General features: G+C 42.5%; 1 protein-coding gene across 1 annotated transcript in view; it reads left to right on the plus strand.

The window, feature by feature from the left end:
• Positions 1-25931, plus strand: part of EXD3 (exonuclease 3'-5' domain containing 3) — a 392849-nt gene that overhangs the window by 190958 nt on the left and 175960 nt on the right. The gene's annotated exons all lie outside the window — the stretch shown is intronic.

Below are 25931 nucleotides of genomic sequence, written 5' to 3' on the forward strand. Positions count from 1 at the left end.
AGCACTGATATTTGTAAGCAACTACAGTATTTGCAAGGATGAAGCACACGAAGGGCAAAATTAGAACCAAAATATCTGATGAGCACCTTGAGAATCCTTTGAGAATTGCTACTGAATTTATCCAACCAGATATTGATGTGTTTATCAAAAACTGTGTCAAATATCACACTAGTTTTATGTTGCCCCTTTTACTTTTACAATAAAAAAAGATACAAAAAAGTGTCACCCCACTCAAAAGTGATACAGTTGTGCTCAAATGTTTGCATACCCTGGCAGAAATCGTGACATTTTGGCATTTATATTGAAAATATGACTTATGTAAAAAAAAACAAACGTTCTTTTATTTAAGGATAGTGATCATATGAAGCCATTTATTATCACATAGTTGTTTGGCTCCTCTTTAAATCATAATGATAACAGAATTCACCCAAAGAGCCCTAATTAAAGGTTTACATACCTTGGAATGTTTGGCCTTGGTACAGATGCATAAGGTGACACAAGTAAAGGGACAAATAAAGGTTAATTATCCACACCTGTGTTTTTTTTTATTGCAAAATAGTTAATGAGTTAAATAGTTAATGCGTTTGTTAGGTCTTTTGTGGATACACTGATCAGGCTAGATACTGAGCCATGGGGAGCAGAAAAGAACTGTAAAAAGACTTGCGTAACAAGGTAGTGGAACTTTAAAATGATGGAAAAGGATAGAAGAAGATATCCAAAGCTTTTAATATGCCAATCACTTATTAAGAAGTGGAAAATTCAGTGATCTCTTAATACCAAGCCAAGGTCCGGTAAACCAAGAAGGATTACAGTCACAACTGCCAGAAAAATTGTTCAGGATACAATGAAAAACCCACAGGTAACCTTTAGGAGAAACACCATCTGTTTTCAGAGCAGCCTGTATAATTGTTTCAAGGAGCACAATACGATGATACTTGACCAAAATGAGCAGCATGGTCGAGTTGTCAGAAAGAAGCCTTTTACTGCTCCTGTGCCACAAAAAAAAGCCGAGTTACAATATGCCTGACAAAACCTTAACATGCCTCATAGCTTCTGGCATCTTGTAATATGGAGTGAGGAGACCAATATTGAGCTTTATGGTCACAACCATAAGCGCTATGTTTGGAGAAGGCTCAACAAGGCCTATAGTGATAAGAATACCATCCCCACTGTGAAGCATGGTGGTAGCTTACTGATGTTTTGGGGGGGGTGAGCTCTAAAGGCATGGGGAATCTTGTGAAAGTTGATGGCAAGATGAATGCAGCATGTTATCTGAAAATACTGGCAGGCAATTTGCATTCTTCTTCACAAAATTGTACATGGGATACTCTTGAACATTCCAGCACAACAATGACCATAAAGAACAGGCCAAGCTGACCCTCCCAGTGGTTACAGTAGAAATAGGTGAAGGCTCTGGAGTGACCATCACAGTCTCCTTACCTTAATATCATCGAGCCACTCTGAGGAGCTCTCAAACGAGCGGTTCATGCAAGACCAAGGACTTTGCATGACCTGGAGGCATTTTGCCAAGACTAATGGGCAGCTCTACCACCTGCAAGAATTCAGGGCCTCATAGACAACTATTACAAATGACTGCAAGCTGTCATTGATGCTAAAGGGGGCAATACACAGTATTAAGAACTAAGGGTGTACAGACTTTTGAACAGGGGTTATTTCATTTGTTTACTTGCTGCCATGTTTTGTTTTATGATTGTGCCAATCTGTCGTGACCTACAGTTACAGAATATGAACCCAATTAAAAAAAAATAAATTTGTTTTGCCTGCTCACTCATGTTTTCTTTAAATATGGTACATGCTGTATATTACCAATTTTCCAACGGTGTGTGCAAACTTTTGAGCACAACTGTATATCAGTGGTCATTAACCTGTAATCTGTCCGACTTTTTCTGTTCATCAGCTATTCTTGTTGTTAGTTTACTTTATGTGTGGCCCAAGACAATTCATCTTCTTCCACTGTGGCCCAGAAAGGTCAAAAGGCTGGACACCCCTGACTTAAAGAATATCCAAACCCAACATTTCATATTCCTGATATGTGCCTGCTGTACCATGTATTGTATGTGCAAAAGTATCCTGTTGTCTTTGTATTGCTTCCTTTGTGTGAAATACCTGGTGTTCCTGCCAGTCCCTCTGCCTTCCTATTAAAAACTGACCACACTAGGCATGAGGCACAGTATGGCCGTTCTCTAGCTGTGCTGAAAACTCAATCTGCTTTCCTCCAATGATCAGACTTTTCCTGACATGTCCCCCCATCTGCACATCCATTAACTGGAAAGATCAGTGTTCTGCAATTCCTCCTCCCCTAGCTCTCTGAGCTCCCTATGCAGCTGAGAGCAGATGGTATGTGATCATTTATTTAAAAAAAAGGTGTTTGATCATGTTTTTTATATCTATACACAAATGTTTACCTTACATTTCTATTTTAAACTGGATGGGTTGCTTTACAAGGTGGAGGTTTAAATATACTTTAACGTTTTTACTTGAACGTCAGGCAAGCAATCAATACAAAGTTGAAATACATATATGGGAACTGCTTTGCCTGCAGAACCATTTCAATTCTGTTAAGCCAGTTTTGTGATCCAGACACCACTGGATGTGCTTCCAGGAGAAGGGGACTTCTAAGCAAAGCCTTTGCATTTCCTTTGATGGGATTGTTTTAACTGTGAACAAAACAAGCACCATGCTTATCTTGTCCTAACACCCTATTTATGGTATATAGGCAGAGCAATAAAGGCATAATTTACTCTCCTGTCTTTTCAAGGGTTAAAAAGGAAAAAAAAAAAAACAATGCAGGGGAAAGCTGCGCTGTGAGGACTATATTGAGTCCCTGGGCTGACACGAAATGTATTTTTTAGAACAAGTTTTTCTGGTTTGTAATCCAAACTGTATTGTTCCCCTACACTCGAAAGCTGAGATGAAAGCAGGAGGCGCTCACAGGAAGCAACGACAACCATTGTCTGATTATTATTTATTTAAACCTTTTTTATATGAATATTTTTACAAGAAAAGATAGATTTTGATGGTTATCTGGCATTCAGGTATGAGGCATAAATAACGTGTAATTACCCGCATGCTCAGCACTAAGTGGAATTTACCAAGGGTGTGGATCAGATCCTATGCACAGACTGGAGAGACCCCCTCCTTGAGTGCCTGTAGGCGAGAAAGACAATCCCTCTGCCTGATAATTATTTACATAGTTTGGCTGATAACAGACCTATGTTCATCAAGTTTAACCTTAAAGAGACCCTGTCACCAGCTTACAAAATTGAAGATAAAAGGACAGAAAAATCGAGTATTTGAAATACTTACTTGCAGCAGTTTTCCTTTCCATAAATTATTTTTTAATAACTTGCAATGTGACTTAGAACTGCTAGAAAATTTGACTACTCCAGGAAGAGTCAAGTTCCTAGAGCAGCCCCCTTCCTTGCATGTCATAGCCTTCTTCTCTTTTGGTAGTGTCTAATTACCATCCATGCTGATCCAGCTCCTCCTCCCTTCACCTCCCTACATAACCTTTTATGTATCTGCTGGAGGAGGAGTGAAGGAGAATACTGTAGTGTCATATGATTGAGAGCTCTGAGCTTGCTGGGACTGCTGAGATCTCTTCCAAGATGGCAGTGCCTAGGAGCAGCCTCAGGGTCTATGGATGTCAAGACAAGGAAAGGGGGGTGGGGGGTTACAGGTAAATAACATTCATAAATGCTCATATAATCTTATAGGAACATTTGTTGAAATGAATGATCTTGCAAATTTGTCTCTTTTAATGTCTCTCAGTATTTTTACATTTGGATAGAGTAGGAAGGGTTAGAACACTTGTCATTGTTTTTTTTTTTTTATTGCTATGCTGGTAGATAGAATTCCTCTTGCTTCCTATTATTATTGTTTTTATTATTATTATATAGGATTTATATAGCTCCAACAGTTTGCGCAGCGCTTTACAATATAAGGGAGACAATACATTTCAGTACAGCAGGAATCTGTGCTTACAATCTATCCAAGGGATGCAACAAGAAGTTTTTTGGAAATCTCTCCAAACTGAGGAAAACTCCTCTTAGCTGTCACATGAATGAGGGTTCTCAGTGAAATATTTCCCCTCACTGTTTATTCCAGTGCAAATCATCCAATGGTGAAATCTAGTCCGGTAGCAATTATCTCCATTACTTTTTGTGTCTCCAGGACAAAAGGGGGGTTTCTTAAAAACAGAGCAAAGACAGCAAAATAAAAACTGACGGGTTCTAAATATTACTATCCAAAAACGCTTAGCTCTACCTAACCACTGCAGTGACTGCATACATATAATGCGATTTCTTAGGCACTCCATTCATATTTTTTACAGCTTTTTTTTGTTCTACAGGTTTTAGGGTAAACTAGTGATTGGGCTGTATTTGTGTTTGTTTTCTGTTGACTATACATTCCCGTTTGGGAGGATTTCTCCTGAGATACCATTGCACAACAGTGATACCCTGCCAATTGCACACTCGGCAAAATGCGATTGCTATTGTCTCAAAAGCGTAAAAATCATTACTGGCAGAAACACTGGAGAACCTAGTGAGGAAGCAGCAACTGAGCAACTCCTTGCTGGTTCGGACAGGGAGGGAGAAAATCCTAAGGAGATTTAGTTGGTATATACTGTGTGTGTGTGTGTGTATGTGTGTGTGTGTGTATGTGTATATATATATATATATATATATATATATATATATACACACTAAACAGAGTGTTAATTGCCATACTTCATTCACAGAAATCATATACAGTTGCAAGAAAAAGTATGTGAACCCCTTGGGATTACGTGGAGTTTTGCATGAATTGGGCATAAAATGTGCTCTGAACGTCATCTAAGTCACAACAATAGAAGAACACAGTCTGCTGAACATAATACTACACAAACATTAGATGTTGCCATGGTTTAATTGCACATAACATGTAAACATTCACAGTGCAGGGAGGAAAAAGTATGTGAGGCCCTAGCTTAATGACTTCTCCCAGAGCTAATTGGAGCCAGGAGTGAGCCAACCTTGACTCCAATCAGTGTGATGATATTGGATGTGTTGCTGACAGCTGTCCTGCCCTTAAAAAACACACACCTGTTTTGGGTTTACTGGTTTCAAGAAACACTGTCTGATGTGAACCATGCCTCGCAGAAAAGAGCTCTCAGAAGACCTACGATCAAGAATTGTTGACTTGCATGAAGCTGGAAAGGGTTACAAAAGTATCTCCAAAAGCCTTGATGTTCATGTGTCCACGGTAAGACAGACTGTCTACAAATGGAGAAAGTTTAGCACTGTTGCTACTCTCCCTAGGCGTGGTCGTCCTGTAAAAATGACTGCAAGAGCACAGCGCAGAATGCTGCATGAGGTAAAGAAGAATCCCAGAGTGTCAGCTAAAGACCTACAGAAATCTCTGGCACATGCTAACATTTTTGTTGACACATCTACAATAAGGAAAACATTAAACAAGAATGGAGTACATGGGAGGACACCACGGAGGAAGCCATTGCTGTCCAAAAAGAATATTGCAGCACGTTTGAAGTTTGCAAAAGAGCACCTGGATGTTCCACAGCACTACTGGCAAAATATACTGTGGACAGATGAAACCAAGATTGAGTTGTTTGGGAAGAACACACAACACTATTTGTGGAGAAAAAAAGGCACAGCACATCAACATCAAAACCTCATCCCCACTGTAAAACATGGCGGAGGGAGCATCATGGTTTGGGGCTGCTTTGCTGCCTCAGGGCCAGGACAGATTGTTGTCATTGATGGGAAAATGAATTCCAGAGTTTATCAAAACATTTTGCAGGAAAACGTATGACCATCTGTCCGCCAACTGAAGCTCCGCAGAGGATGGGTGATGCAACAGGACAATGACCCGAAGCATACAAGTAATTCAACAAAACAATGGCTGCAACAGCACAGAATACGCCTTCTGGAGTGGCCCAGTCAGAGTCCTGACCTCAACCCGATTGAAATGCTGTGGCATGACCTTAAGAGAGCAATTCACACCAGACATCCCAAGTATATTGCTACACTGAAACAGTTTTGTGAAGAGGAGTGGTCCAAAATTACTCCAGATCGTTGTGCAGGTCTGATCTGCAACTACAGGAAACGTTTGGTTGAGGTTATTGCTGCCAAAGGAGGGTCAACCAGTTATTAAGTCCAACGGTTCACATACTTTTTCCTCCCTGCACTGTGAATGTTTACATATTATGTGCAATTAAACCATGGGAACATCTAATGTTTGTGTAGTATTATGTTCAGCAGAATGTGTTCTTCTATTGTTGTGACTTAGATGACGTTCAGAGCACATTTTATGCGCAATTCATGCAAAACTCCACGTAATCCCAAGGGGTTCACATACTTTTTCTTGCAACTGTACTCTTGTGACGGAAGCGTAGGCAGGACAGAACGCTCAAACTTTATTGAACTATGGAGGGCACTCAATCAGGACAGTTCATGGCACTCCGCAACATGCGGCTTGTAGGGACACTCACGGTAAGCGGGCTCTCATCAGGGACAACATCAGGCTCACGTTGACTCAGATGGACTTTGGCTGGGGGTCTGACCTCAGCACAGCTCCCACACAGCTCTCTAGGGACAACATCAGGCTCACGTGGACTCAGCAGGACTTTGGCTGGGGGTCTGACCTCAGCACAGTCCCACACAGCTAGCTAGGGACAACATCAGGTTCACGGGGACTCAGCAGGACTTTACCTGGGGGTCTGACCTCAGCACAGCTCCCACACAGCTCTCTAGGGACAACATCAGGTTCACAGGGACTCAGTGGGACGTTGGCTGGGGGTCTGACCTCAGCACAGCTCCCACACAGCTCTCTAGGGACAATATCTGGTTCACGGGGACTCAGCGGGACTTTGGCTGTGGGGCCTGATTCCGGTAGCGATGGCTCAAGCACTTGGGGGCAGTCCAGGTAGCTATAAACCGGGCACGCAAGGGGGCGGTTCAAGCAAGGGTAGTCTGAGCACACAATAGGGGCAGTTCATGGCTTCTAGGGACACTCACGATAGGCGGCTTGCACATACTTAGCAGCAGGCAGCTTCCAGGGAGGTAGGCGGCTTGCAGACACTCAGCAGCAGGCAGCTTCCAGGGATGTCCAGGCTCACAGCAGGCGACAGCAGGGGAGGAGTGAACCTTCTCAGCACACAGCAGAGTGGATAATCCAGGCCCCAGAGTATTAGGCAGAGTATTGTGGGACCCACAGCAAAGCAGTTCTAGCACACAGCACAGCGGGTAATCCGGGCCCCAGAGTATTAGGCAGGGTATCATTGGGCCCACAGCAAAGCAGTTCTAGCAAACAGCACAGCGGGTAATCCGGGCCCCAGAGTATTAGGCAGGGTATCATTGGGCCCACAGCAAAGCAGTTCTAGCACACAGCACATCGGGTAATCCGGGCCCCAGAGTATTAGGCAGGGTATTGCGCGGCCTTTGTCATATGACGAGTGCAAGCGCAGGAAACCCCTGTGAGTTGCCCGCCCCTTTCCCGGCCAAGTGGTCGAGGAAGTGCAGGCTTATCAGTGGGTGACCGCCTCTCTCTCCCTCCGGGTGCTCTGGATGGGGAGAGATAGGAGATGGGGGAGTGACGAAAGTCACACCTCACATCCTGGACAGCCCGCATCAAAGGGCCGTGTCAGGATGAGAGGGGAGAGAGGAGGGGGACGCTGCAGTGGGGAGAGGAGAAGAGAGACGGGCAGCCTGCACACTGTGACAACTCTATATTACCAAACGTATTGGGACACCCCTCCAAATCATTGGATTCAGGTGTATAAAGTCAAGCACCTAGGCATGCAGACTGCTTCTACAAACATTTGTGAAAGAATGGGTCGCTCTCCGGAGCTCAGTGAATTTAAGTGTGGTATGGTGATAGGTTGCCACCTGTGCAATAAGTCCATCCAGGAAATTTCCTTGCTATGGTCAACTGTTAGTGGTGTTTTAACAAAGTGGAAGCAACTGGAAACCACAGCAACTCAGCCACGAAGTGGTAGGCCACGTAAAATGACAGAGCGGGGACAGCGCATGCTGAAGTGCACAGTGCGCAGACGTCATGTGGCCTTCAGATTAGTACAACAACAGTCTGTAGAGAGCTTGATGGAATGGGTTTCCATCGCCGAGCAGCTGCATCCAAGCTTTACATCACCAAGTTCACTAGACTCTAGAGCAGTGGAGACATGTTCTCTGGAGTGACAAATCACGCTTCTCTGTCTGGCAATCCAATGGACGTGTCTGCATTTGCCAGTTGCCAGGAGAACGGTACTTGCCTGAATGCATTGTGCCAAGTGTAAAGTTTGGTGGAGGGGGGATAATAGTGTCGGGTGGTTTTTCTGGGGTTGGGCTTAGTTCCAGTGAAGGGAACTCTTAAGGTGTCGGCATACCAAGACATTTTGGATAATTTCATGCTCCCAGCTTTGTAGGAACTGTTTGGGGATGGCCCCTTCCTGTTCCAACATGACTGAGCACCAGTGCACAAAGCAAGGTCCATAAAGACATGGATGAGCAAGATTGTGGTGGAGGAACTTGACTGGCCTTCACAGAGTCCTGACCTCAACCCCAATAGAACACCTTTGGGATGAATTAGACTGGAGACTGCGAGCCAGGCCTTCTCGTCTGACATCAGTGCCTGACCTCACAAATGCGCTTCTGGAAGAATGGTCAAACATTCACATAGACACACTCGTAAACCTTGTGGACAGCCTTCCCAGAAGAGTTGAAGCTGTTATAGCTGCAATGGGTGGGGCAACTAAATATTGATCCCTACAGACTTGGACTGGGATGCCATTAAAGTTCTTGTGCATGTAAAGGCAGACGTTCCAATACTTTTGGCAATATAGTGTATATCATACCACTGTATTTTTTGTTTTTGTATAAAAATACCTCTAGGTACCTTACTCATGCAGCACTATTTTGTGGTCACGTCATATTTCCCGTTTTTTCTGGCATCTGCAACTAAAGATCTTTGGGAGGGACTTCTGTTACTCTGCTGATGTATGTTCTCTACAGTATGAGTTTGTGTCTGCACAGTTCTGATTGGTGTTGTGCCAGTCACATGACTAAAAAAAATTGTTTCAGAAGAGCAATTCAAATTAGATTACAAACATAAAAAAACCTGTATATTAGCTCCCTATAAATCTTTATTTATCATCTAATGTGTATTTTTTTGTGCATGAATGTATTGTAGGTGGAGTCAAAGATAATTGACACTAGATTTCACTTTGTTTAGAGAGCATCTACATCCAAGACTCTTTTTTTACTTTACAGGTATTCACAATCACATTCAATATATTTAATACTGATTATATTAAAACAAAGCATTTTTGTGAGTTTCTTAATGAAGGTAATCAATCAGCGTACTATATCCCTCCCCCATAGTGTTTGGCAATAGGTGGACATGGAGGAGGAGGGATGGGACTGTCATTTACCACTGTGTGTATGCCTACATATGTGATTCTATAGTCATATGGGCTGCACAGATAAGAAAAAGGAGGAAATGAATAGCTTAGAAGGGTGCTGAAATTTTAGCATGCTTCGTAGAGGACACCAGTTGGTCTACATAATCTCAGCCTGAAGTGGGGACACAGAAAATATGGGAGGGACAGCTGAAGGCAGGATCAACCAGGTATATTTCACTGTACACTAAACAAATGCTTTAGTGACCTTGTGAGTATGCACACTCTGTTATATTGCATGTAATGAGATTTTTTCATAGTCTGGTTTTAATGACACTTTAACACCTTACCTGAACACTAAAACCTAAATTAACATTTAACTCTTAATTTCCTGCTTAATTCTAACCTTTAAAGGGTCAGCTCACCCAAAAATGATATTTTAGTTATAGGTGAGCCATTCCCCTGACTTCATATATGTGTTGGACAGTCCAACAGCGAGATCTCCCTGCCATAATTCCCAACATTGTTGTTGTCCACCTGGGTATTCTGGATGTTCCCACCCACCTTTGTGTGTTCCAGCTCTTCTAGTCACATTTTCCATTATGTAAAATAAATAAACATCCAGTAGAGAAAGTGGGAGACCCTCATAATGGCCACAGCGGGGGTTCATACTGAGGAACTGAGAAATAAAACAAACTGTCAGGTGGTTTCACCTTCCAGCATCTTCCAGACACTAAAAGAAGAGTTTTGGTGGACTGAACCTTTACGTTTAGCCACTTAACTGTTGAACCAAACCTGGACCTCACCCCTAATTCATTGCTAATCAGTGTCCATCTTTTTGGGTGCTGAAGGTTTTTAAAAGCACGTTTTCCTGTACCAAGATCCACCACTTGGGAGATATTAATGCAACAAAACAACTATTTAGCTAAAATGGAGTCACATTCTAGAAGAGGCTCAACAAATACTTTTTAGAGGAATACATTTTTACCTTGACTCTACACCTTTAAACACAGACTTGGGAGAGCATATAACTTAAAATAATGTATCCAGGCATAGGAACTCTCAGGAATGTACACGGAAAGGACATTGGGTGACCCGTTTCTGGTCATTCTGCTTTTAAAAGATGCATTTACCATGTAAACATCTGCCTAGGGCGACACTGCTTAGTGGGGAAGCATTAAAGTTCAAGTTCACCTTTCTCACAGTTCCATTGTGTATTTGTTGTGCATTCTTTATTTTGTCACGGTGTTTAAAGTAATCCTATCATGAAACTGTTCAGTTCAGGATGAGCATATGATGACAACATGCCAAAGAGGTTTTCTTCAGCAAAAGCCATATATAAAATAATCGTTAGATCCAAAGATATAGGCAGCTAAAGTTACATTGCAAATCTTGACTCGACTAAAAGTAGACCTTGAGCTCAGCTGTGTTTCCCACCAAGACACAAAATTTGTATTCTCATTTCAATCCCGCAAATGAAGCTCTTTGTTCATCTTTGTGTTTTTCAGCCTCTCCCTAGCTTTTGTTAACAGCCTGCTGTTTACAGATCTCACTGGCTCAAGCTGAAATGGCTACATCCCAGTAAACGAGTTGGAGCAGCGATTTCTCCAACAAACCGCCTCTTTCTATGTATAAGGCAGGCCATACATTATTTTTGTGTTGTTTTTTTTTAACCAGTGTTTTGAATGAAAAAAAAAGACCCAATTTCGCTCATCCAGACGTTTCGATGTGGTTAGGGGAATCCTTCCCATGTAGATCTCCCTGCCGTCAGAATGCACTGCCAGTTAGGTAAAACCCATCAGGCAGGTTGTACAGAAGTCGATCACAGTCAGCCTACCTATACATAAATCAAAATTCAGCCAGTCCTTGCTGAACTGACCTTGTTTCGATCCGTGTATGGCTGTTTGTATGTGAAGGTCTGAACAAGAAAGCCTGAAGGCAAACAGCTTCTGCTATGCTGTCTCTGTAAAAAGCCCACGGACCTCCTAGGAATCCTGTGTCATGGGTGCGCTCTTTATTCAAAGTTTATTTAAAAAACAACAATTTTATATAAATACAATAAACCATTGTAAAATGTAAGTTAAAAAAAAGCATAAACTCTAAGAAATAAAATAGAAGTTTTCATTTAAAGGTGGTAATATCTACCAATCATATTCTTCCTTTAATTTTTAAACCTGTGATGATGACATTTGGAATGCTGTTGCTATGGGCAACATACTTTTATCTTTCATGTATTTGAGTAACAGGAACTGTGGGTTATGCTTACTAGAGAAAAGGGTATTTTTGGTTTCTGTGGCATTTTACATAGCAGCATCAGCATAATCTGCAAGTAAATAAATCCCTGCTATTCCCTGTTCACTTCTGAATTCCAAGTCCAGGTCGTCCACATTGACCCTACTGGCTCAGCTCGGCTCACTGGCTCCTTCCCACAGACTGTCCTCTTCTCCCCTGCCAAGATCTCCGTATCTTCACAGATGCAACAGAGCGTTACGGTCAGGGATCGGGGAAACTAGCCAGACCTGGGGTCTTTAAACTCTGTCCTGTAATTGCTCCCCTTGATACTTTGGAGGATCAGATATTTTGTCCCTCGCTCCCTTGACATTTTTCTGTTGCAGTCAGATCTTCTGGATGCTGTATGTCTACTTGTGATACAGTGAGATTTTTTCAGGGGAATAATGGACTTTAAAAGGGCCACTCCAGTCATTTAAGAACATTTTGGAATTTAAACTTTTCATGAACCAAGCCTGTTCCAAACGTTCATTCTCTCTGAAATGTGCTGCCATTCTTATGTTCTAAAATGTGAGCATACATAAGTGCAGATCAGTGTGTTTCCTGGTTTTATCAAAGCTCACAGAGGATTCCCTGGTACAGATAGTGTAAGAGGCAGGTCACGCCACTTAGCAACATATAACAAGAGGCTGCTGTCACACTCAGAATCAGTATGTAAAGTCTGCTGAATCGGTTTTTGAAGAGCACTACTAAACCTTGTAGAAGGGTAAGTTAACCCTTAGTTAGGACATACCTTGTTCAATTCTACTTTACAACTGATAGAGAAGAACTGTGAGCACAATACAGATGACGTTAATTAGGCTAAACATTACTCCAAAGTCCCCATCTTAAAGTGTTGCTAAACCCACAACAGTAAAATCAGTCTGTATATGCAGTAAAGCATGCTTTTTATACTCGCTGTGGAAACTAAGGGGTTAATCCTCTGCATTGTGTAAAAAGGCTGTTTGATCCTATCCTCTCTGATTCTCCCCTTCTTCTACTGTCCACAATCCATCTGCTGATAGAACAGAGCTCTAGGAGTCACTCTGCACATGCTCAGTTTAGTGTGTATTGCTAGAGAGTTTAATTTTTCTTGGGGGGGGGGGTGCATGTGATCAGCACAGGGCCAATCAGTGCTGTCCAGACAAAGGGTCAGGGGTTATGCAGCCTCATAGGACAGACAGAGCAGAATATAAACTCCTCCTACAAGCTTTAACCTGTGCTTGGCCAGACACTGCTAGAAGCCACAAGACTGCTATATACTGCTGATGAGAAAAGGTATTTACTAAAATTATTGCATTTCCATGTTGTGTATAGTGTAGGAGACCAGATATAGTGAATGCAGGGTCCTGAGTTTAATATTACTTTATCATTACAAAGCAGGAAGAGCTTGTAATGATTTTTATGCAAGTAAAAAGAACTTAAAATGTAATCAGCAATTTTTATTTTTTTTAAATTAAACTATGCCATGTCAATGGGGACGTGTAATAAATATAAAATAGGCCTTACCCCAGTTTGGCTGCAAAAGTGGAAATACGCTTTGAAGTGACCATGCCACTACAGGGTCAAAAGAAAATGCACTACCTGTAAAAAGGCTTTCCTCACCCTGCTCAGGAAGATATACATATTCTTACAGACCCCAGATAGAAACCCACTGATCAAAATTCATCACTGGACGTATGCAACAATTTGAATTTCAGAATTGATTAGGCTTATGGTAGATTTATCTTTGCCTGCTTATTTAGCTCTCCATCATTGTCTCAGTCTGACACTACACATTGCATCAGGGGTTCTTGGGACACTAGCCACGTGCAGATATTTCACCAAGAACACTGGGAGATGAAAAGTCAGTGTACGGGCATTCAAATCGCCACCCCATTGTGACCCATTGTGCTTGGACATCCTTTAGAGGCTTGCTTAGTGGATGGCTTGGTCTTTAGAAGCGATGAATCTCAGAGATGGTGCACAGATTGCAAAATAGTTTAGATGCATTAATAAACTTGTAAAATGCTTCTGATCTCTCTGGGTTCATGTAAACTAATTCTAAAGGTTGTATTTTTTTTTTAAGTAACAAACACATTATATTTACCCGCTCTGTGCAATGATTTTGCATAGAGCAGCCCCAATCCTCTTCTTTTTGGGTCCCCTGCCAACGTTTCTGGCTCCTCCCCCCATCTAGTGTTCCTAATAGCAAGCCTGTTGTTATAGGGGCACTCGAGCAGGCTCGCTTCTGAGCTGCTCTCCTGTTATTGAATATCGTCCATTCACACACACAGCGTGGCTTGGACCCTCTCCTCATTGGCTCACTGGCTCTGATTGATAGCAGCAGGAGCTAATGGCCAATGGCTCCTGCTGCTGTGTGAACCAACAAGGAGAGAGAGACCCGGGAGAGCCGTAGCTCTCATGCACATTGCTGGATTGAGATGGGGTTCAAGTAATTATAAGGAAGGGAGCGCTGCACCAAGAAGGTTTTTTTAGTTTAATGCATAGAATGCATTAATGGTTAGCACTTCCGCCTGGCAGTATTAGGGTCGTTGGTTCGAATTCCAACCATCACACCACCTGCCTGGAGTTTGCATGTTTGCCCTGTGCGTGCGTTGCTTTTCTCCAGGTACTCCGGTTTCCTCCCACTCTCCAAAGACTTGCTGGTAGGTTAATTGGCTCCTGTCTAAATTGGCCCTAGTATGTGTATGTATGAATGTGAGTTAGGGACCTTAGATTGTACGCCCCTTGAGGGTTAGGGACTGATGTGAATGTATAAAAATAAATATATATATATATATATATATATGTACAGCGCTGCGTAAATTGACGGCGCTATATAAGTACCTGTAATAAATAACTTAAGGTACAAAAACCTTCTGCCTCCTAGAACCACTTTAAAGATTTGGTATACCTCCAAACTGCTTGACTACTCCTTTGTGATCATCCTTATATCAACTGCAATTACAAACAGGAAAGACTGATGCAGTTATCAAAAGGTATCAGAAGTAAATTTATGTAAAGGAGTTCTCTGGTCAAAGCATACCCTATGAGTTTTTAGAACATTGGTATTGTAGTAAGCAGTACAAATAATAGTTATATTTGGCAATCCAATATGAGGTTACTTTAAAAACCTACTTTCATGTTGTGAGTTCTGCCTGGTCAACTCTTTCCACAAATTCCTGGATTCCCTGCATGCTTTGCAGCTTCTCCTCTGCTGTTTACTTTGTTTTCAAGGACTATATATCCCATGGTACCTTTCCACCTGCAAGCTGTGTTACCTGCTCCTGAAACTCCTCCTCTCAGCACCTCTGTAGTTCAGAAGGTAGGCTCTGTGAAATGTGTGACTACAGTGCCTACTTACAGGATTCCTACTTATAGGATTCTTCACAAAGTAAGCTTACAAACATCAAGATTGTTCACATTAATAGGTCAGGCTAGTAAGCTAGAAATAATTGAAATACAATGTGGAAATGAATGTATGATTTACATTTTTGACACACATGGAAAGAGGGAGGATAGAACTCTGCACTCCAAGGACCCCTATGATTAAGCCCTGGGGGGGGGGGGGCAAATCATGTCAGTGAGGCATGATTTGGGAGGGATTGAACTGAAGCCACTTTTACTCTTCTTTACCCTTGGTCTGTTCCTTTCGAGTGCCCTCTTTCCATGTATGTATACAGAGCCAGGACAGGCTCTCTTAACACTAGCACCTACAATGAATGTGAGTCATCGGAGTACCCGAAGTCTATATGGTTCTTACATTTTTGACCATCTATAAATTTAATCTATGAAGTTCTGCTTCAAGGAGCCACTACGAAAACTTGCACTAGCGCATTGTGTTACAGCGCTTTCATTAAAAAGTTCTGCTGCATTTGGATCTATTGGCTTGCATTTTGCCAATCAAGTTGGTTAAATGAAAAACTTAAAGCTACATGCTAGTAACAATAGGGAATGAAACCTTGAAGTACCTAAAAATAGCACAGCCTACTCAATGAGTATTTTAGTTTTTTTATCTAACTTTGTAGTACTGCACTGTTCAAACCCACTCCCTTCTGCCTTTAATCTGGTGATCCTGGAACATACCTGCCTGTGATGCTGGATCACCCTACGTGCCTCTCAAACACAGATAGCATGATGTAAAAGTGTTAGTACTGAGAAGACTCTCATGACCACCAATATGATTTTTATTGAATAGACGTAAAGTCAGGGTCGCTTTAAGGAAAATTTTATTAATTTTCTCTCTTTGTAAAGTTGCAATGATTACTCAGTACTATTGGTAGCTCACTGTATATTTTTATGGGTTTTCTAAAACGGATTTTCTAATGCAACGCAAGCACATGCTAGTACTCATCAATGCAGCAGTCATAATTGCATGCGTTTCTGGTGTGCTCCTACCTGATTCAGTGTTGCAAATTTCAGAGTTCTGTCACATGATTACAATAAATAAAATTGACAGATATTATGGAGGAAAAAGCAAACATTGTATAACCACAAATTGCACCTCCTGGAATAGTCTGTACATCCTGTAAATCTATTCATGTTACTTTCTGATGATTTACTATTATAGTGAGGGGATATGAAGGTGAAACCGCCCGTGCACATGGCACCCAGTACAACCCGTAGATCTCATGTTCTCTAGTCAGTGCCAGAAGACATAGCTCTTCAGTGACACTTCTGACTCGTTTTATGTCTTGCTCTGTCTTCTGTTTCTGTCATCTTTCCATGTCTTTTCCTGTTTCCTGTACATTCCAGCATCCTCACAGTACAAGGAACATTAGAACACCCAATACTCAAAGTGTTCACAATTTTAAGTGTAAATCAACCTCTGAGTAGGTTTTCAATAAGTTTGCAATATGAATTTTTCCTAGGTTAAATATGTTCAAACCCTCTTCTGTCTTTAAAAGTTTTCATTGTCAGTTGTGGCGGTTTCATTTTTTTAAATGACAAAAGACACATTTGCCAAACCCCACTTTATTTCTGGGGGTTCTGTAATCTATATGACCACATTTCTCCAACTCATTCTCTTTTCCAGTTTATTATTATTATTATACAGGATTTATATAGCTCCAACAGTTTGCTCAGCGCTTTACAATATAACGGGAGGCAATACAGCAACAATACAGTTCAATACAAGAGGGTTAGGAGGGCCCTGCTCCTTGGAGCTTACAATCTAAGAGGGAGGGGGTAGTGGTACAAAAGGTAGTAACTGTGGGGGATGGACTAGTTGGAGGAGTAGAAGGTTCCATTGTTAGCTGAGGGCAGGATAGGCTTCCCTGAAGAGATAGGTTTTCAGAGATCGCCTAAAAGTGAGCAGAGTAGGCGATAGTCTGATAAATTGGGGTAGAGAATTCCAGAGGATGGGGTAAGCTGTGGAGAAGTCCTGGAGACGAGCATGGGAAGAGGAGACAAGGGAGCTAGAGAGCAGGAGGTTGTGCGAGGAGCAAAGAGTACGGTTTGGGTGATATTTGGAGACAAGATTGGTGATGTAATTTGGGGCAGAGTTATAAATGGCTTTATACGTTATTGTTAATGTTTTGAATTTTATCCGTTGGACAATGGGAAGCCAGTGGAGGGATTGGCAGAGAGGAATGGCAGATATGGAACGGTTAGTAAGGTGGATGAGTCTGGCAGCAGCATTCATGATAGACTGAAGAGGGGATAGCCTGCGATGAGATAGGCCAATGAGGAGGGATTTACAATAGTCAAGGCGAGAGATAGCAAGGGAGTGAATGAGTTGCTTAGTAGTTTCCGAGGTTAAAAACGGCCATATCTTGTAGAAGTTGCGGAGGTGAAGTCTACATGATTTGGAAAGCAATTGGATTTGGGGCTGAAAGGACAGATGGGAGTCTAGGATTACACCTAGTACCCTGGCATGAGGGGAGGGACTGATGGTTGTATTATTGGTCTTGATGGAGAAGTCAGGGGAGGGGGCACGGGCTGGAGGGAATGCTAAGAGCTCAGTTTTGGAAAGATTGAGTTTGAGGAAGTGGAGTGACATCCATGCTGATATGTCACTTAGTAGGTTAGTAATGCGAGAGGAGACTGAAGGGGTGAGGTGAGGAGTAGAAAGATAGATTTGTGTGTCATCAGCATAGAGATGGTACTTAAAGCCGTGGGAGTTTATCAAGTAACGCTGAAGGAGCGCTGCGATAGGTCCAAAACCAGGAGAGAGCAGAGTTTTGCAGGCCAAGAGAGTGGAGTTTTTTGAGGAGGAGGGGATGGTCAACAGTATCAAAAGCCGCAGAGAGGTCAAGTAGTAAGAGTATGGAGTAGTGGCCATTGGTTTTAGCAGTTAGTAGATCATTAGTGAGTTTTAGTAGGACAGTTTCAGTGGAGTGTAGTGAGCGAAAGCCAGACTGGAAAGGGTCAAGAAGGTTGTTGTCAGTGAGGTAGGAGCTCAGGCGATTGTAGACTAAGCGTTCTAGGAGTTTAGAGGTAAATGGCAGCAGGGAGATGGGTTTTGCACATCTTGGCTGTAACTGTCAATGAGCATGTGCAAAAGCATCTTAATGTTGTGACCTATTGGTAGTGGGGCTGTCCATTCACGGGTGTGGTGCAGTTGGACATGTACAGTACCACAGCTTTAGGAATAAATAATGGACTCCTGGCTTGGCACAAGGTTGTAGCATTAGGGATCAGGTGGTCAGAGGTACTATAAGGATCGTTATACGTAGGGCTGCTTGGATAGATGGAGGGGGCCTTTGGAACAAAACTACACAAGCAAAAGTTTGATAATGAAGATAGACTAATGATTCACTGAACAGTCTGTGTTCAAGTAGTTCTTCCTAAAAGACACTTGGTCAAGTGAAATGATAGTCTTTGCACATAGCAGCTGCAGATGTGTTGACCAGATGACTGTCCAAATAAACAAAACAAATAAAATATTACTAATTCAGATGTTAATATTACCCCATAGGAGGTAAATAAACCTGTTGACCAATCATGACTAAGCACCTGGACCCCTTTCTGTAACCTCCTGTTGTAATAGCCCCAGCTTGGTGTGTTGTTATGTAATTATAGCTTTTACAAATTCTGGTAACCCTCAAATTAAACCAAAACTCTATTGAGGTCATCCGAAACCTTCCATCCCAGCAGTTATTTACAGTATGTCATGTAAATGTACCAGAATCAGGGCACCATGATAAATTCACATTATTGCGCTGTAGAGCTGGAGACTTGCAGTTAATTCTCACCGAGGGCACGATCTGTATGGAGTTTACATGTTCTCTTTATATTTGCATGGACTTTCTAAAAGGATTATGGTGCTGTCCCATTATTTAAATACCTACTGGTAGGGTAAGTGGGTGCAGAATTAGCAACCTGGCCCTGTAAAAAAATTAGTTGCTGTTTTATGGTATACTCCAGCCATATTTGAATATTAAAGCATGAGATGCAGATGGGGAGCACAGCCTACCTGCTGAGAGTAAGTGGGTGCAGAATTAGCAACCTGGCCCTTTAAAAAATTAGTTGTTTTATGGTATGCTCCAGCTATATTTGAATATTTAATGCATGGGATACAGATGGGAAGCACAGCCTACCTGCTGAGATGTTGAGATTTTAATGCAAGTATTGCCGTAATGCACATATCTACTCCCTATATTCTGTAATCTGGTGATCTGAGAACCCCTGCTTGTGATGTATAAAACCTATTCCCAGGCACACCCAATGCACATTTCTTGTCTCTCAATTACAGAAATTCCAGTACTTCCTCAAAGCAACCAATCAGATTCACCTCTGCCTTGGAAATTTGAATGTGATTGCTGATCCATCATGTAGGCGGTTTCAGGGTATGGGCTTCCAGAAGTACCCTTCCAGGGGTCCTGTGAGGTGCTAGCTGTATTTTGTTTGTGGTGGATTACACAGAGCTCTGATCAAAGTAAATTGAGTGAACTTTTTGATTTAGGAACAGTTGCATGATCTGTGGGATAGCTGTAGACATTCACTGATTGCTTTCACTTGTTGCCTGGAATGGCAAGCAACTGCGTTGTGGTTTGCTTGCACAGAAAAGACCTCTGTAATAGTCAGATGTTGGAATCTTTTAGATAGTGTCACAGCTCCGCCATGTATGGGAGCCTTTCATTCCTTAAAAGCCTTCAGCCTGTTTTGTTGACAGTCCTTTCAGTTCTATGCCCCAGTCCCAATTTATAGCAAGAGGAGGGACACAAGACAAAGGCATTGTATTTCTTTTGCCACTTCATGGGTGAATATTTGGTCTCTTTCTGTCCCGGAGGTGGGGGCTTTTTCACAGGCCTATTAAAGAGACTGGTGCATTTCCTTTGAAGGCTTAATTACCTTCCAATTAGTTAATGAATAAACCTTCCCTGTTCATTCCCCATAGCCCATGGAGAAAAAAAAACCTCTCTTGTTAAAGTCGCAGAAAATCTTACTATACACACCTCTCCCCTCCTGTGCCCTATCAACAGCGATCCATTTCGCTAAAATCTCAGCTCAAAGGCTTCTCAGCTCATTGCAGTGCTATTTAATCCCAATGGCTTCAGGGCAGCGTTATTGTATATGCCCGGCCAGCCCAGGTGTGCTAATAATGTCCCCGCACTGCATGAACACAGGGGAGTGACAAGCTCAGGTATCTAGGAGTCAGTTATGGGGCCCTCCCGCAGCATTGCATGGAGAACGGACAAAGGAAAGACAGGGCTGCAGATTCAGAAAAACTGCAACACATGAAAACATGGCTGTATACATAGCTAGATAAAAGCAAATGGTGCAGATTTTTACAATAAGTCCTGGAAAAATTGTTGTTCCAAGTTTCTGATTGTTGTAAACAATCACTAGGTTTTCTAGGATGTGTTTTTGTGACCGGTAAGCGGATCATTTCACTTTTGAGTAAAGGAAAATGGAGTTAGAGCGAACCTGAAACAGTATTAAAGTGACTGTCGCATTAGAACAAAACTAAAAAAAAAAAAAAGCCTTCTGTGAAAGAAGAAGCTTGAGCCTGGGTTCACATGTTTGGGGCTGGTTTTGTAGTGCGATTTGTGCAGTTTATTTCAGCAGTTCAAGTGCGACTCCAGTGCGAATTGTTAAAGTGTATGACATTAGAAATCACACCTGAACCGGGCTGAAAATCGGACCTGACTCTTTTTTTAAATTGCACTGTGGCCGGCCTGCACATATGTGAACCGGCTCCATAGAAAAGGATTTTGGTTCACATGTCATGCAAATGGGATGTGGTTTAAAACAAATCCAATATGCATATATGCGATCCAGGTCTTATACTTGCCTCTCCCGTGGTCACTACTGTACCCTCTCATGACATAGGGGCTAATGAGTGGAGCCACAGTACACAGCAAGGGTCATATTATCCGACACACTCAGAAGTCTTGGAAGCAGCAGCACCCAGATCTCTGCAAGTTTCAACAAAGAATCGTTTTGAAGGCCTGATTTGCTAAACCTGTGTGCATAAAAAGTATCAGATTGTGTAGGAAAATTTTGAAAATGAGTTGTTTGAAGTGAAGACTTGTACTTGTATCCTACCACATTTTGCTTCATGCTTTTGTAAATCAGATCCAGATCTTGCATTGAGCAGATATTACATGTTGCTTGTTGTCTTTGTGAGCCAGAAAAGCATACCCCATACCCATCTCCAATTTAGCACTTATTATGCGGACCTTACTTTTCACAACTTCACAAGCTCAGCAACTACCAACTTACAGTCCAATAAGACTACCTTAGCCAAAAAGTGTTCTGCAGTTAGGCAGGTGGGTGTGACTAACCAAATGGCTAAAAGGCAAACACCAAATCATCCTTACTGCACCCAGATGAGCCCATGGATCAATGACAGTGTCCAGAAAGGCCTCAATATTTTTCGAACTCAAATCATAACTACCCCCCCCCCCCCCAAATCGAACCAAATCCTCATCCCCAATATTCAAAAATCCAATGCCAGTGTCAGGAATGGACTGGCCAGCAATGGTGGGACTCACCTGCCTTTTGATCTGCAGTACCAGGGCTGGCCAGCGGGTGCTCCCAGCAATCAGAGACTCAACCTTTCAGCCAGCTAACACCTGGAACTGATGATACTGGTGTATTTAAGGGATGGCCAGACTTGCAGACTCTGCCTTGGTGTTGTGTTTGTCCTGGGCCCTGTATCTGTCCTGCATCCTGTTTCTGTTCCTTTGCTGACCCTGCCTGATCTGAACCGCTGCTGACTTCTCCTGCTCTGATCCCGGCTCGCTCCTGACCATCCCTCTGCCTGACCCTCTGTACCACGCTGCTTGCTACCTGTTCTGATCCCTGGCTTGTGACCCTGACCATCCCTCTGCCTGACCCTCTGTACTACGCTGCTAGCTACCTGCTGAACCTGGCCTGTGACCCCGACACATCTCTGCTTGCTCCCCCTGTACCTACCTGCCCTATTGATATTGACCCGGCCTGCCTGACGACGCTTGCTTGTATGTACTGTTATCTGTGGGTGGTTGGTTTGGTTTGTTTGCACTGTATTATGTTTTAGTATTGCACTGCGTTTATGTTTGTATGGTTAGTGTTAATAAATTATATTGTTTATCACATATCTGAAGTCTGCGTTTCCCTGCGTCAGTCACACACCTCTGGTCACACCTGGGAGCCCTGACATCCAGAGCCTTTACTGGGACACTGATCCTTAGTCATTGGATTTTTTTAGGGTTGGTGGAGTGGAACACCCAGTATCAGGCTCATTTAAAACTATTTTCAGGAGACATCTAGCTTCCCCTCTCTGCTGACGCCTATTATTGGCCACTCATACTTTTTTCCGGGTATCTCTGATCAAGACTTTCAACTTCGGCCAGACCTGAACCTGGTTAGAGCTTCTACCTTTCTTGGTCCCTCTTGATGGGTCTGTCCATTGGTCCTATATGGTGCTTTCAACTCCTGTTCTGGGCAGGTGGGAGATTTTGCAACTGTCCCATTTTATCCGGTCCCTCCCAGACCATGTTTCTTCATTCGAAGACCTCTGTCTAGAAGATGAGCCCTTATGGAAATCTCTGTCCTCCTCTTACAGTATCTTACTTGCAGTCACATCTCAGCATGACCCTCCAAATGGGAAAGAGATCTTAACACTACATTCTTGGAGGACCAAAAGAACCAGATACTCCTTATTGCTCACAAGCCTTTCCTTTGCAGTAAATACCAGGAGATCACATTTAAAATCTTGATGCACTGGTACCAAAGCCCACTAGTACTAGTGTCAATATTCCTTGGACACAACCCGTTATGCTGGTGTTGCAGTACCCAGGCTGGCATGCTACTCCACATCTTCTGGGACTGTTCAAAACTCCGCCCCTTCTGGCAACAGGCCCTGCAAGATCGTTCACAAACTTAGGGACATTTCTCTTTTTAACAACCCGGCTGCAGTGCTCCTTAACTTTTTTCCTATGGCCATTAGTAGATACCTTAAGTCCTTGTTGAAACATCTTCTGAATTCCGCCAGGTCATGCATCCCCAACATTTGGAAACCGCAATCCCCACTTTCTATGTTGCAATGGTTTGCCAGGATGACTGATATTCAACAGATGGAACACCTGACTGCTGCCCTCAAGGACAAGACCGAGGAACACAGCACACGCTGGCTATACTGGGGCATGCTCTATTTCTCTCTCTCTATTTGACCTATCCTTCAATTGAGGTTACTTCTTTATGGGAACCAGACTTCTTGAGCTGTCGACCCCTGAAGCCCCCCACCTTCCCTCCTTTTTTCTTCTCCCCATTTTTCCCCCTTTCCTTGACACCTAGGGCGTCTACTTTTCTCCTCTAAAATCCAGGAAAATGCTATCAGGTATGCACCAACCGCTAGGTATAACTGCTCTGAGGCCTCGGCAAGGTATCATTCACTATATGAGGTCTATGTTTAACTCCCCCACTTCATAATGGTTCTGTGTCTGCTAGTTTGTGCCATCTTCTTGGTATGTGCATGTCAGTTATGTTCTCTTATATGTCTTCCTCCACATTGCAGAATATATTTGCTGTGGAGGCCCGAGTCCTAAGTCTTTAGGCACTGCATGCTAATGTGCTGGAACATGATTTATTATTTTATTGATGTCTTTTAACTCTTTGTTTTTACATGCTAAGTATATTACTGCTGGAAGATATCATTAAGCATAGATTGTTGTGTCATACTATTATGTTTTGTTGCAAACCTTAAATAAAGAATTTAAAAAAAAACCCAAAAAACTATTTTTAGGCTACAAAACTGCACATGCAGCTTGCCTGCTGTTCAGCCTTACTGATGATGTCTACAGTTCCTTTGTAGGACAGGTTGATTTTAAATGACAAAGGTAGAAAATTATAATCTTGAGGAAGACCCTGTTTACTGAACTAATCATGTTTGTTAGAAGACATTATTAAATGTTAAAACCTTGAAGTAACTTCACTATCTAAAATTTAATAAGTGTGTGCACAGACTATAGCTGCTCAGTAACTCCTAGTAGCCAATCAAATTTCACCATCACTCTCGATTAGTCAGTCAGTTCAGGCGATTGATGTTTGGCATGGGATACTGTATTTTAAACTTTGCGCTTACTCTTAGTAAATTTGCCTGTGAATATTTGCAGTTTCCGGGTTCACCCTTTTCATCACGAAGTGGAAGAAAACCTTAGGGTGAGGGAGTCCATCTTTTTTTTTTTTTAATTTCCTGGCACATTCCTAAGGAGATAATTAGGCAATGACAGCTTGGTAAGCACTGAACCTCCTCCCAGGGCATGGCATTGTTTCTTGGCCCTTTGAACATATTGGTCATGAATAAAGGTTATAAATTCCAGGCCTATTCAAGCAGCCACCACCCTCTCCTCCAGTTCCTCAATCCATCTTACACAACTGTGGTCACTTTTATTGAGGCCTCCTCATTTCCATACTTAAGCAGCCATCTTCTACCCACCCCTTTCATTTGTACAGAGATTTTTAGTGCCCTCCGGCTACAGTTTTAGGAACAACTTTTGTGCACATTGCCAGAGGGCATTGAAATCAAGCCACCAGTTGTGTTAGTCAGCAAGGCAGCTCAAAGAGCAGTGGCGATACATACAGTGCAATAATCCACAGCAATCAATGAGACTAATTTGATCAGTGTCATTCGAGAAAGAGGATTGTAAAGTTTCTGCACTTTCTAGGCCATGCATATTTCTGCTGACCATTCACTAGGATTGTGCAGTAAATTAGAACTGTGTATTGCGTTAAAAGGTTTTAAGGCGCACCAGAATACTTGGATTTAACATGACGACAATTCTCTGTACACAGCATACTTCCTTTTGGCAGTACCCCTATTATTATTATACAGGATTTATCTAGAGCCAGCAGTTTGCTTAGCGCTTCAAAATATAACGGGAGACAATACAGCAACGATACAATTCAATACAAGAGGGTTAGGAGGGCCCTGCTCCTTGGAGCTTACAATCTAAGAGGAAAGGGCTGGTGGTACAAAAGGTAATAACTGTGGGGGATGGACTGGTAGAAGGAATAGAAGATTCTATTAGTTGAAGGCAGGATAGGCTTCCCTAAAGAGAGGTTTTCAGAGGTCACCTAAAAGTGGGCAGAGTAGGCGATAATCTGATAGATTGAGGTAGAGAGTTCCAGAGGATGGGGGAAGCTCTGGAGAAGTCCTGGAGATGAGCATGGGAGGAGGAGACAAGGGATCTAGGGAACAGGAAGTCGTGGGAGGAGCAAAGAGGACTGTTTGGGTGATATTTGGAGACAAGATTGGTGATGTAATTTGGGGCAGAGTTGTAAATGGTTTTATATATGATTGTTAATGTTTTGAATTTTAATTGTTGGGCAATGGGAAACCAGTTGAGGGATGGCAGATATGGAACGGTTAGTAAGGTAGAGGATTCTGGCAGCAGCATTCATGATAGACTGAAGAGGGGATAGTCTTCCATTAGGTAGGCCAATGAGGAGGGAGTTACAATAGTCAAGGCGGGAGATAACCAGGGAGTGAATAAATTGCTTAGTAGTTTCAGAGGTTAAGAATGGGCGTATCCTGGAGATGTTGCGGAGGTGAAGTCTACAAGATTTGTACAGTGATTGGATTTGGGGCTGAAAGGACATATGGGAGTCTAGGATTACACCTAGTACCCTGGCATGATGGGAGGGACTGATGGCTGTATTATTGATCTTGATGGAGAAGTTTAGGGAGGGGGCACGGGCTGGAAGGAATATTATGAGCTCATTTTTCAAAAGGTTGAGTTTGAGGAACTGGAGTGGACTGACATCCATGCCGATATGTCACTTAGTAGGTTAGAGGAGACTGAAGAGGTGAGGTGAGGAGTAGAAAGATAGATTT

The sequence above is a fragment of the Staurois parvus genome, unplaced genomic scaffold (assembly GCF_062004578.1).
Source record: "Staurois parvus isolate SC_StPar_1 unplaced genomic scaffold, SC_StPar_1.0 ptg000154l, whole genome shotgun sequence".
NCBI lineage: Eukaryota > Metazoa > Chordata > Amphibia > Anura > Ranidae > Staurois > Staurois parvus.